Source organism: Hordeum vulgare, chromosome 3H (genome assembly GCF_904849725.1).
Source record: "Hordeum vulgare subsp. vulgare chromosome 3H, MorexV3_pseudomolecules_assembly, whole genome shotgun sequence".
NCBI classification, from domain to species: Eukaryota; Viridiplantae; Streptophyta; class Magnoliopsida; order Poales; family Poaceae; genus Hordeum; species Hordeum vulgare.
Genome location: NC_058520.1, coordinates 525273661 through 525285962, shown reverse-complemented (window position 1 = coordinate 525285962; position 12302 = coordinate 525273661).

Genomic DNA, 12302 nt, shown 5'->3' with positions numbered 1-12302 from the left:
GACGACTCGCCCCCTCGTTCATGGAACAGAAGCACGGCATTCTCTATGATTCTCTTTATTTGAGTCATAGGAAAGCCGTACTATTAAGAGGGAACCGTAGAGGAAAGGTTTGGGTGGAATCAATCTTGCACGCGCACACTTCACATATTTTCCCCCTTGCCGACATCTTTGGAGTGGCTCCCGCCTTTGTGTTTGCTTCTTCTTTGCAAATGGTCCCCCAGCGGTAGTACCGCTGGGACTAGCGGTAGTACCGTTGGCCCTAGCGGTAGTACCGCTAGCTGGCGGTAGTACCGCCCCTGGTCAGCGGTAGTACCGCTCGAGGAGCTTAGTACCGCCTGCCTAGCGGTTGTACGTGGATGGACCTTTTTGCGAAGACTTTCTTGGCGGTGGTAGTGCTTATGCACTATCGGGGGGCCAGCGGTAGTACCGCTGCAGCCAGCGGTAGTACCGCTGGAGTGCTAGCGGTAGTACCGCTGCATCCAGCGGTAGTACCGCTAGACTCGGGCTGTGAGTGGGAAAACGGTTGGATTTTCCCGCCCACTATATAAAGGGTTCTTCTAGCTGTGGAACCCTATCTCTTGCCCTCCCAAGCTCCATTGTTCCTCCCTAAGCTCAAAAGTGCCCGATCTCTCTCCCTAGCCAATCAAACTTGTTGATTCTTTAGGGATTGGTTGAGAAGGCCTAGATCCACACTTCCACCAAGAGAAAAGTTGATTCCCCCACCAATCCCTTGCGTATCTTGTTACTCTTGGGTGTTTGAGCATCCTAGACGGTTGAGGTCACCTCGAAGCCACATTCCATTGTGGTGAAGCTTCGTGGTCTTGTTGGGAGCCTCCAAGCTTTGTGTGGAGTTTCCCCCAACCTCGTTTGTAAAGGTTCGGTCGCCGCCTTCAAGGGCACCTATAGTGGAATCACGGTACCTTGCATCGTGCGAGGGCGTGAGGAGAATACGGTGGCCTTAGTGGCTTATTGGGGAACATTGTGCCTCCACACTGCTCCAACGGAGACGTACTTCCTGTCAAAGGGAAGGAACTTTGGTAACACATCCTCGTCTCCATCGGTTCCACTTGTGGTTATCTCTAACCTTTACTTTGTGTATGCTTATGTTGTCGTCTATCTCTTACTTGTCTTAGTAGCTCTTGTTGTTAGCTTCATTAGGGTTCACCCCATTGTTGTAATATTTGTGAACCCGTATGTTGTTTACCCTAACTTGCTAAGATTATTTAAAAAGTGGTCGTTGCCTATTCACCCCCCCCTCTAGTCAACCATATCGACCCTTCCATAGTATTTGAGAGTGTTGGTCCTGCTTCACGGGATCTTCGATCACATAGATTAGGCTACCGCCATGGCAACTCATGTGGGCCACATAATCATCTCCCTCGATGTCTTATCTATCACAACACGATATAGCCCTTTAGTAAGGTGACCTGCCAGATCCTTTGGATATAATCCAACGCTATCACTCCGGAGTTTCATAAACGTCTCACAACCTTCATCCTATTCTTATATGTTTGTTGGACTTCATGTTGTCCTGTGAACACTCTACTTTGACAATAATTATCTGATTGACAAAGTTCATCAAGATAATCGGAATTGGCCTCTCAACCACTTTCAAATCCATCAAAAGATCTCGAAGTCATTATGCTTCGACAGCAGACATGTCTAATGTTGTTAGTTCTGCTTCCATTGTTGATCTCGTTAAGATTGTTTGCTTGCAAGACTTCAAGAAAACAACACCACCTCCAAGAGTAAACATATACCCAGTCATGGCCATCATCTCATTAGCACGAGAGATCTAATTCACATCACTATACCCTTCAAGTACCGACGGGTATTGATGGGGTTATAGTCCCAGGGTAGGGTCATAGGCCTGCCCTATAGGTCCTACCCAAGGACTACCCTTCATAAAGGACAAGGTGTTGGGGAACGTCGCATGGGAAACAAAAATTTTCCTACGCGCACGAAGACCTATCATGGTGATGTCCATCTACGAGAGGGGATGTGTGATCTACGTACCCTTGTAGACCGTACAACAGAAGCGTTAGTGAACGCGGTTGATGTAGTGGAATGTCCTCACGTCCCTCGATCCGCCCCGCGAATTATCCCGCGATTAGTCCCACGATCTAGTGCCGAACGGACGGCACCTCCGCGTTCAGCACACGTACAGCTCGACGATGATCTCGGCCTTCTTGATCCAACAAGAGAGACGGAGAGGTAGAAGAGTTCTCCGGCAGCGTGACGGTGCTCCGGAGGTTGGTGATGATCTCGTCTCAGCAGGGCTCCGCCCGAGCTCCGCAAAAACGCGATCTAGAGGTAAAACCGTGGAGATATGTGGTCGGGCTGCCGTGGCAAAGTTGTCTCAAATCAGCCCTAAAACCTCCTTATATATAGGGGGAAGAGGGGGAGCCTTGCCTTGGGGTCCAAGGACCCCTAAGGGCTTCGGCCGAGCCAAGGGGGAAGGTCTCCCCCCCAAACCGAGTACTACTTGGTTTGGAAGGTGGAGTCCTTCTTCCCTTTCCCACCTCCTCCTTTTTTTCCTTTTCTCTTTGATTTTTCTTCCAATGCGCATAGGGCTCTTTTGGGCTGTCCCACCAGCCCACTAAGGGCTGGTGTGCCACCCTCAATGCCTATGGGCTTCCCCGGGGTGGGTTGCCCCCCCGGTGAACTCCCGGAACCCATTCGTCATTCCCGGTACATTCCCGGTAACTCCAAAAACCTTCCGGTAATCAAATGAGGTCATCCTATATATCAATCTTCGTTTCCCGACCATTCCGGAAACCCTCGTGACGTACGTGATCTCATCCGGGACTCCGAACAACATTCGGTAACCAACCATATAACTCAAATACGCATAAAACAACGTCGAACCTTAAGTGTGCACACCCTGCGGGTTCGAGAACTATGCAGACATGACCCGAGAGACTCCTCGGTCAATATCCAATAGCGGGACCTAGATGCCCATATTGGATCCTACATATTATACGAAGATCTTATCGTTTGAACCTCAGTGCCAAGGATTCATATAATCCCGTATGTCATTCCCTTTGTCCTTCGGTATGTTACTTGCCCGAGATTCGATCCTCAGTATCTGCATACCTATTTCAATCTCGTTTACTGGCAAGTCTCTTTACTCATTCCGTAATACAAGATCCTGCAACTTACACTAAGTCACATTGCTTGCAAGGCTTGTGTGTGATGTTGTATTACCGAGTGGGCCCCGAGATACCTCTCCGTCACACGGAGTGACAAATCTCAGTCTCGATCCATACTAACTCAACGAACACCTTCGGAGATACCTGTAGAGCATCTTTATAGTCACCCAGTTACGTTGCAACGTTTGATACACACAAAGTATTCCTCCGGTGTTAGTGAGTTATATGATCTCATGGTCATAGGAACAAATACTTGACACGCAGAAAACAGTAGCAATAAAATGACACGATCAACATGCTACGTCTATTAGTTTGGGTCTAGTCCATCACGTGATTCTCCTAATGACGTGATCCAGTTATCAAGCAACAACACCTTGTTCATAATCAGAAGACACTGACTATCGTTGATCAACTGGCTAGCCAACTAGAGGCTTGCTAGGGACAGTGTTTTGTCTATGTATCCACACATGTATATAAGTCTTCATTCAATACAATTATAGCATGGATAATAAACGATTATCTTGATACAGGAATTATAATAATTATTATATTTATTATTGCCTCTAGGGCATAATTCCAACACAAGGCCCTTAGATAGTTCCGACTGAACTGTGGACCTCCCCTCATCCAGTCGGTGACGACTCCCCCATCATCCAGTCGGTGACGAGCATTCGGAGCGTATTAATCGTACCGACTGGATTCCATTCCGTACAACGTAACCTCCCTGGAGAGAAACGGTCATACATTTTCGTACACCATTATTAGCATTTAAGGCATACGTTACCTGTAACGTAGGCATTTATTCGCCACTACTCCACCCGTGTCCACCGGACCGTTGTGAAGGGCAGCGCTGTTAGTGCATCTAGTGCCCCTTAGTGATTTTGGTGGTTTGAAGACTTATAGGTTAAGTATCTAATGTGTTTATAAGTGTACACACGATCTATAAGTCATTGAGGAGTTTGAGATTTTTGAAGAATATCAACCCCTAAAAATATATGTCTTCAGTTGAAGAAATTGGTCTGAAGCTGAAGAAATGAATCGCGAGGAATCTGCGATGAAATTGATATTCCTCATGAAGATACTCATATTGAGAAGACCGGTGGTTCTTGAAGAAAATCGTTCTGAAGAAATTGAAGTGTGAAGATTTACATTTTCTGTTTTACTTTCTTCGCAATTGATGAATAGGAACACCGTACTATTAAAGGGGGTCGAAGTTACACTATGGAGTGAATTTCCTCATGATGCTCAACCCAAGCCTAATCCTATCAAAAGCCTCAAGTGAGGAATATGAGTGATATGAGGACTCTCACAGTTGAGGGTTCCGACCGTTTCGATAACCACGCCAAGTCATTGGTCTTATCCACTCAAACGGTCATATTATTTAAGGGCATTAGTGTCAAATCATGCCGGGATGCTCCCAGGCTATAAATAGCCACCCCCACAACCACTAGCTGGTTGGCTGCTCCATTAGAAACTGACACTTGTCATAAGAGCAACCCAAATTCCTCAGAGCTTTCGAGAGTAATTCATCAGTGAGGAAATACACCACCCACCGAATCCACAAACCAAACCTAGTGATTGAGCATCACTGAAGAAGTTGTTCCTGTGTGGGACTGAAGCCTTTTACCTTTGAGGACTGTGCATCCTCCAGACGGTTAGGCGTCAAGGTCTAGAGCAATCCAGCAGTCAATTGTGGATCACCGGGTGACCAAGTTTGTGAGGGTTTGGAAGTCTGCCCTGAAGACTTACCACGAGTGTTGGGCGAGGACTGTGTGTCCTTAGCTCAAGGAGAATACGGTAGGGACTGTGTGTCCCGGGACTGGGTGTCCTTTGGTTTCAATACCAAGCCGCTCCAAACCAGATGTACAACTGTCACAGCAGTTGGAACTCGGTCATCAACAACAGTCTTCACTGAGAAACGGGTTCTAATTCCTCAACTCTTTACTTTTCTTGTATTGTGTGTTGATGACTTTCACTATGACTGTTTGAAGAATTTGCTGAAGACTTTCTCTGAATTTCCTCAACCCCAAATTCTTCAAGATAGTTAATCATCATCTGTATTCTGCGTGCCTGCTTACTGTGCAATCTGTTTTCACATTCTTCACTCTGTAATACTGCTGTTGTGAACGGTTGCACGTCTGATCCTTTACTGTTTCCGCTGTAAGTTAGTCATCAGTGAGGAATTTCCTCAAAAGGAATTTCCTGAGTGATGAAATTCTAAAAATCTCCTATTCACCCTCCCTCTAGTCGATATAATGCACTTTCAATTGGTATCAGAGCAAGGTACTCCCTTGTTCTGTGTGATTTTGGTTTAACCACCTGGAGTTTTAGTTATGTCGACTGCAGGCATGTTTAAGGTGACTGCAGCATGTCCTACCTACGAAGGAAAGAACTTTCCCTTCTGGAAGAACAAAATGCAAATGCATTTACAAGCTATTGATAATGATTTGTGGTATATTGTGGAAAATGGAGTCCCCATCATCTCTGCAAGTGTCACTGCGGCTGATGTGAAGAAATTCAAGCAACTCGATTCTCAAGCGAAGAACATCATCTATGGTCATCTGAGCCCTGGCCAGTTTGGAAGAGTAAGTGCCTTGGGCTCTGCAACACTGATCTGGGAGAGACTGTGCAAGGTAAATAAAGGAGTATCAACCCAACGTGACTCTCGTGTTGATATTCTTCGCAATCTCTTCAATCGCTTCAAGAGACATGACAATGAAAGCTGCCAAGACACCTTTGATCGCCTCACTGACATATCAAATGAACTGCAAGCACTCGGAGCTCGAGACATCACTGATCACGAAGTTGTGAAGAAACTGCTAAGATCTTTGGATTCTTCATTTGATACTTTAGTTCTGATGATTCAAGAAAGACCCGATTACAAGATGCTTGATCCAGCTGATATACTAGAAAGGCTAAATACTCATGAATTCCAGCTAGAAGAAAAGAGAGATCTATATGGACCAAGCTATTCCAGACCACGTGCACTGAAGGCTAGAGCAATTTCCTCATCTGAAGACGAAGACACAGACGACAACATTTGTGATCCTGAAGAATTTGGACAGGAGCTTGCAATGCTTGTGAGGAAATTCCAGAGATTTACGCGACGAGGCCAATTCGGTAAATCTTCAAGAAAAGACATGAGGAAATCAGAATCTGCATCTCAGGACTACAAGAAACGAACCTATCACAAGTGCAAGAAATCAGGTCATTACATTGCTGATTGTCCCCGTTGGGGAAAGGAATCAAAGAAGAAGAAATGCAAGGATGACAGTTCTGATGACTTGAAGAAGAAGAATAAATCTTCAAAATCCTCATCTTCAAAGCCCTCATCGCACAAGAAGACCAGTTTCAGAAAGGCTCGGGCACTTATTGGCAAGGAAATGGACTCCGAGGTAGAATCAGAGGGATGTGATGAAGAAGAGGGTTCTGATGAAGACTCAGAATCAGGACAGGCTAGTCTTGCACTAGCAACCACTTTCGTCACCAAGTCAATCTTCAATCTTAAAGAAAATGATTGCACCATCCATACTGATGACTATGCTGATGACATCGCTCCAACCTATTGATTCATGGCAAAAGGTTCAAAGGTATCAAATAATGTCTCCTCCTCTGGTTCAAGTGACTGTGAACCTAATGGTTATAAGAAACCCAGATACAGTAAACTTGCTATTATTGCCACTAAACAACAAACTGCTCTAGAAAGGCTTCAGAAACTGCTAGACAAAAGTGATGATCTGTTGAATGATGAAATGAACCTTACTCAAATCCTCACTGATGACATGAAAAGTCTTCAGTCTAGATTTGATAATCTTCAGGATCGTTATGATACACTCCTCACTGATCATGGGAAGCTTTCCTATGAATTTCTTCAAAGGAAGCTTGATCTTGAGAAGCTGAGGATGTCTCATGATGATCTTCGTATGGAAAATGATTCATTACTAGCTCAACAGATCAGCGCTAGTCAAGTTGAATTTATTCCTCCATGTCTTAAATGCATTGAACGTGAAACTGCTGATTCTTCACCAGAATCTTCAAATGCTACCATTGCTACAAATTCTTCAACTACACCTGTTGTGTCTATTTCCTCACTTGAGGAAAACACAAATGTCACTGATGAAAATGCAAGGTTGAAGGAATTGTACGTGACAGGCATGTACAAAAGCCTCAAAGGACATCAAATCCTTTGTGATGTGCTCAAAAAGCAGATCTTGAACAGGAACCCGAGGAAAGAAGGAATTGCCTTTGAGAGGAAACTAAATGCTGATGGATCTTATTGGAAACCTGAGCAGTATCCCAAAACCTCGTGGGTTGCTGCTACTGGGCCTCCTTTTGATCCATCTAATCTAACTGGCTTTTCATGTGAACTATCCTATTCCTCAGATGAGCCATTTGATTCCAATTATAAACTGTTCAAAAATCAACCTGGTGAAGTATTTGCTTGATATGTTGGAACTAACTGCAGGAATGGCCCTCCTCTGAGGAAAATATGGGTTCCCAAAAGCTGTATTGAAACTCTTCTGGTGAATGTCATCATGACACCACCACTGAAGAATCTGAACCCCAGATCAAATTCCTCAGGAGGACCAAAGTTTTCAAGAGGATCAAAATCCTCAACTGGTCAAAACTATGCTCGTACCCGTGCTTATGCGTCTAACATACAGGGAAACTATAAGGAATATGAATATGAGCGTTACTCCTCAAATCATTATGTTCATAAATCCTCAAACCAGTTCTCTGCATATTCATATGAGTACTTTAATCCCCCTACTGTTAAGAGAAGTGCATTAGCTTCAATGCCACCTTTCTCATATGGTGCTCGCAGGATGATGAATGCTTTGCCACCCCTTCAGATGTGGGTGGTGAAGAAATCAAACTAATCACTTCTGCAGGTCAGGTCTCTAGATGAAAATCATCATCTGAAGAATTTACTGGAGACCTGAAGAAATGCTTGATAGGACGCAAGCTAATGATTGATGAAATAGAAATATTTCACACGTCCTTACATTTCTGTTATGATGAAATTACTGATCTGATGAAATTAGTATCATATTCTTCAAATCTGAAGCATATGAGATGGTAAGCTGTACTAATTCATCTGCAGGATGACAAACCCAAAAATACTGAGTGGGTTCTCGATAGTGGTTGCACACATCACATGACTGGTGATAAAAGCTTACTGATGAATATGCCACTAACTCCATCACCTTTGAAGCAAATCACATATGCTGATAAAGGTAAAAGCAAGGTATTGGGACTTGGCAAAGTGGCTATTTCCAAGGATAGGCATATGGACAAAGTGATGCTTATTGAATCCCTTGGTTTTAACCTTATGTCAGTCTCAATGCTTTGTGATCTTGATATGATTGTTATATTTGGTAGATATAGATGTGTAGTCATCATGGAATCTGACAGATCCAAAGTCTTCAAAGGTGTAAGAAGAGGGGATTTGTACATTGTTGATTTCTCTACAGGTCCTCAACCAGCCACTTGCTTACTAGCAAAAACCTCAGAAGGATGGTTGTGGCACCGAAGACTAGGTCATGCCGGCATGAGGAATTTGCACACGCTCGCGAAGAAGAAGCATGTCATCGGCATCGAATCAGTCAAATTCCTCAAGGATCATCTCTGCGGTGCTTGTGAATCTGGGAAAATGACCAGATCCAAGCATCCCTCCAAAACCATCATGACCACTACACGACCATTCGAATTGCTTCATATGGATTTTTTGGACCTACTCACTATGCCACACTAACCAATGCAGCATCTCTATATGGCTTTGTCATAGTTGATGATTATTCCAGATACACTTGGGTGCATATTATAGTGTATAAAACTGAAGTGCAGGAAATCTTCAAACGATTTTCTTCAAGGGCCTCGACGAACTTTGGCATCAAGATCAAACATATCAGGAGTGATAATGGAACCGAGTTCAAAAACACTAGTCTTGATGATTATCTTGATGAACTTGGTATTACTCACGAATTGTCTGCTCCTTATACTCCTCAACAGAATGGTGTCGTCGAAAGGAAGAATAGGACTCTGGTTGAAATGGCGAGAACCATGCTTGAAGAATATCAGACTCCTCATTGCTTTTGGCCTGAAGCAATCAACACTGCATGCCATATCATCAACAGGGTATATCTTCACAAATTCCTCAAGAAAACCTCATATGAACTCCTCACTGACAAGAAACCCAATGTAAGTTATTTCAAAGTCTTCGGTGCAAAATGCTGGATTAGGGATCCTCACCATAGCTCAAAATTTGCACCTAAGGCACATGAAGGTTTTATGCTCGGTTATGGAAAGGACTCGCACACTTACAGAGTCTTCAACAACTATCACAACAAAGTTGTTGAGACTGTAGATGTGCGGTTCGATGAAACTAATGGCTCGCAAAGAGAGCAATTGCCTTCTGATCCAGATAAGCTGTCTCCTGAGGAAGCAATAAAGCTCAAGCCTACTGAAGACATTGTTCCATCTGAGGAAATTGATGAAGAAACGATCCCCATCGCTGATAAAAATCAAAAGATGTTCCTGAGGAAATTGCATCAACACCACTTCCTCAGCCTAGAAAAAATCCTCAACCAGCTCATCTGAGGATTGCAAACGAAGTTGAACTTGACAAAATCCTCAACGACATCAACGCGCCAGGTCCTCTCACTCGCTCAAAAGCTTCATACTTAGTTAACTTTTGTGGGCATTTCTCCTTTGTATCCATCACAGAACCCTCAAAAGTTGCTGAGGCTTTTCTGGAACCGGAGTGGATCCAAGCTATGGAAGACGAACTTCTTCAATTCAAGCTGAATGACGTATGGGAGCTCGTCAAACGACCAGGTCCTCGCAAGCACAACATCATCGACACCAAGTGGATTTTCCGAAACAAGCAAGATGAGGACGGTCAAGTGGTGAGGAACAAGGCACGACTTGTAGCCCAAGGCTACACCCAGGTTGAAGGAATAGATTTCGATGAAACTTTTGCACTTGTTGCTAGAATTGAAGCTATCCGAATATTACTTGCTTATGCTAATCATCATAACATCACCTTATATCAAATGGATGTGAAAAGTGCATTCCTCAATGGTAAGCTTGAGGAAGAAGTATATGTTGCTCAGCCCCCAGGTTTTGAGGATCCAAAGAATCCAGACAAAGTCTTCAGACTCAAAAAGGCTCTGTATGGCCTCAAGCAAGCCCCTCGGGCATGGTATGATACATTGAAGGAATTCCTCATGAAGAAAGGCTTCAAACCTGGTTCACTCGATCCAACTCTTTTCACTAAATCCTATGATAATGAGCTATTCGTGTGTCAAATATATGTCAATGATATTATATTTGGTTGTACTGACAAAAGATACAATGATGAATTTGCCAACATGATGAGTGAGGAATATCAGATGTCCATGATGGGGGAGCTGAAATTCTTCTTAGGTCTTCAAATTCGTCAACAAAGCAATGGAATCTTCATATCACAGGAGAAATACCTCAAGGATGTTCTGAGGAAATTCGACATGCACGAATGCAAAGGTGCCAAGACTCCAATGCCTACCAACGGCCACCTCGGCACTGATGAAAATGGTAAAGATTTCGATCAGCAGGTATACCGTTCTATGATTGGCTCTTTATTGTATCTATGTGCATCTAGGCCAGATATAATGCTTAGTGTTTGCATGTGTGCACGTTTTCAAGCAAAACCGAAGGAATCACACCATAAGGCTGTGAAACATATTCTTCGATACTTAGCTCACACACCAACACTAGGATTATGGTATCCCAAGGGCCCAATCTTCATCTGGTAGGGTATTCTGACTCAGACTATGCTGGTGACCGTGTGGATCGCAAGTCAACTTCTGGCACATGCCATTTCCTCGGAAGATCACTAGTTTGCTGGTCCTCAAAGAAGCAGAACTGCGTATCACTCTCCACTGCCGAAGCTGAGTACATTGCTGCTGGTTCTTGCTGTGCTCAATTGCTATGGATGAAGGAAACCCTCAAGGACTACGGCATCAACATGAAAAATGAACCTCTCTACTGTGACAATGAGAGTGCTATCAAGATTGCATACAACCCAGTACAGCACTCGAAGACCAAGCACATCCAGATTCGTCATCATTTTCTTCGGGACCATGTCCTCAAGGGCAATATCCTCATCGACCATGTGAAGACTGATGATCAGCTAGCAGATATCTTCACTAAGCCCTTGGATGAGAAAAGGTTTTGCAAGTTGCGGTGTGAGCTAAATATCTTAGAATCTTCAAATGTTTTGTAAGAAAACATGCACACATCCTGACACTTATGAAAAGTTGATGACTTAGATGTGCAACACATGATGAATCGATTTTCTTCAACTGATGAAGAATGTCACTCTGAATGTGAAGAAATTAACGAAGAAATTGATTCTCAGGGCCCTACGACAATTGTACGCGGCGTCTGTAATCAACATTCTTATATGGTGGGTAACGCCACCACCCTATATGAAATTCCTCAAGTTTTTTTTCATCAAATGATCAATTTCCTCACAATGTGTTTTTCTTCAAAACAGTTGATTCTCCATTGTGATGATTTATTACAAAATCTTCAAAAAAACTTGATGACTTTCATTTGACTAGGTAGACTGTGATTTCTAGTCCTCAACATCATTCACTTATGGCTATTTCTTCAAGTTGATGTTTCTGCTAAGTGAATGTGATTGGACCCTACTTTCCCTCTATTCTATACTTACCTAGTCTATTCAATTCTTCATATGCGTTCTATTTGAAACTTTGTTCAAAATCCTCACTGCGTCCTTGTCAGCTGATGATTTTGTAAGGAAAATCCTCAAATCTTCAAAAATTGTTTCTTTAAAGACACAGTAACTGAACCCCCACTTCCCACGATCGGATAACCACGATCTCCACTATCTCCACCGCATCGTACGGGAGCTACACGTGTCCTGCGGAGACGTAGAGGCAAGGGCTATTTGGTCCGAAATTTTCGCACCAAACAGTAACTTTTGGGCTATAAATATGTCCTTATCCCCCTCGGTATCCTCTTCTTCGCCTCATCGCTCTCCTGCCACAGCACACTCCACCGAACCCTAGCGCCACCGCTGGTAGTCTTGTTGCCGGTGAGGAAGAGCTTTGCTACCTCGACCTCTTCGTCGCCAAGAACCAC